This window comes from Augochlora pura, unplaced genomic scaffold (genome assembly GCF_028453695.1).
Source record: "Augochlora pura isolate Apur16 unplaced genomic scaffold, APUR_v2.2.1 APUR_unplaced_4423, whole genome shotgun sequence".
NCBI lineage: Eukaryota > Metazoa > Arthropoda > Insecta > Hymenoptera > Halictidae > Augochlora > Augochlora pura.
In genome coordinates this window covers 1-1,887 of record NW_027584781.1, presented here as the reverse complement: position 1 = coordinate 1,887, position 1,887 = coordinate 1, and the positions used below count along the sequence as shown (strand labels likewise).

General features: G+C 33.8%; 1 long non-coding RNA gene across 1 annotated transcript; it reads left to right on the top strand.

Moving 5' to 3' along the window:
* Nucleotides 1–314: 314 nt before the first annotated feature.
* On the top strand, nt 315–1,042 carry LOC144477846 (uncharacterized). Its single transcript, XR_013495277.1, has 3 exons — nt 315–410; nt 482–660; nt 807–1,042. It is a non-coding gene; the product is annotated as an uncharacterized LOC144477846 (long non-coding RNA).
* The last annotated feature ends 845 nt before the right edge of the window (nt 1,043–1,887 follow it).

Genomic DNA, 1,887 nt, shown 5'->3' with positions numbered 1-1,887 from the left:
TTTCACGTTCGAAGATCGACGCGCTCGGCATCATTTTTATTTTAGCAGGCAACAGTTATTCAAAGATTTATTCGACGGATGAATAATTTTTTTAGTCGAACTTTTGAATAAAGATTATATTTAGCTTTCATTCGTTATTCTAAATTGTCATTTACATAAACATTTTGCCCAACTCTGGACGGTAACGCGTACCCGGAGTTTTATCGCCACGTGGTCCGCTCCTGGTTTGTTTGGCGTGGACTCGGCAGTGCCGTAGCTATGTGTGATTAAAGTCGATAGCGACATCCAATGGGGCCCCCATTCTGTGTAAATAACGGCAGATATTTTTTCGATCTATACAAATTTAAAACCGTATTGACACTCTCGCGATAGTTTTTTGTTAAAAAATATCTGCAGAATCGGATGCCATGGTCAGTTTCTGTCCCAAATAAACATCTTCATATAATTTAATTTTATTACATAATTTTCTTATTATTTTCAGCTCTTTCATTCAACGCGACAAACTCACGGAGAAACAGTAAGTATTTTTTTTCTAATTTGACTACATATTTTACTTTTATATGTACATTTCAATAAGTAATTTCAATTAATTCTCTTTTTTACTGATCACAGACCACGAACAACTGGTAAAGCATTTGAAGACAATGAAGACAATGGCTGGTAAGCTAGGAACTTGCCAATATTTCTGTAGGACGGCTAGATTGCGTCTTGCACGTTTCCCCACTCTCTACTTTATAAGATCTTGTATTAGTAGTGGTATCTTTCAATGTTGACAATGATTTTAATCTTAATTCTTTTTCTTTTAGTCACCACTGAAGCAACGAAGTTGCCAACTGCAACCCCGATGGCAGATGCAAGGGCGTTGTCTCCCCTTCAGGATAAGTTAAAATAATTAATACCAGCTGCACATATTACTGTACGCAGAGAGATTTCCGGCTGATCTAATGAAATTTTTTTTTTGTTAAACCAGAAATGTTCCATCAATTTTTAATATTTATGCAGCAGCAGCAAAAAGAAGAGGGAGGCAGTGATGCTGCTGAAGGAAAGCTGCTTTGTAAGTTATACTTCAACATTTTTCGGGAAATTATGTAAATTAGTAGAGGCAGTACTGAAGTAATGTCTAAATTATGTATGCATTTACTTTTTATATATTACCGAGAAGTTTTATACCAATTTAAATACGTAGAAAATGATGCATAACTTTCTTTTTGTAGATAGAGGAACATCTGCGGGCTTTTCCCGAAGTGGCCGTGGAGGCCGAGGTGGTGGATGCCGATTTATTATTATTAATAAATAATTTAATTAAGAAGAAATGTACGTTTTCATTTTTCTATCTTCTTTTTATCCCTTAGTCTGTCGGCATTTTTCCTATAAAATCCTATTGGTTTATTTTTGTTTCTCTTCAGTTCACTAAAATAACTAATCAATGTATATATATTTTTCATAATGTAGTTTACATATGTTACTATCTTATTAACAATTCAATTCATTTTGTGTTCCTGCTTTCCTCAAAATACCCATACTACCAAACTTCCCTATGCACCGATGTAACGTAACCTCAGTCATCCGCTCACACAATAAAAAGTTATTATTATTAACAATTTAATTCATTTTGTGTTAGCGCTTTCCTCAAAATACCGATACTACCAAAGTTCCCTATGCACCGATGTAATATACTGAATGGATATAAATTTGTACAAGTACCGGCTCCGTTCATAATTAATACAAATAGAAATAATAATTCACATATGTCATACAAAATTGAAATCTTTAAGGCTCTAACAATTCTCAATTGAATCAGTAGGGAACCAGATATTAAAATATTTCATACAAAATTGAAATCTTTAAGGCTCTGACAACTGTTATTCAATTAACAGTTGTCAGAGC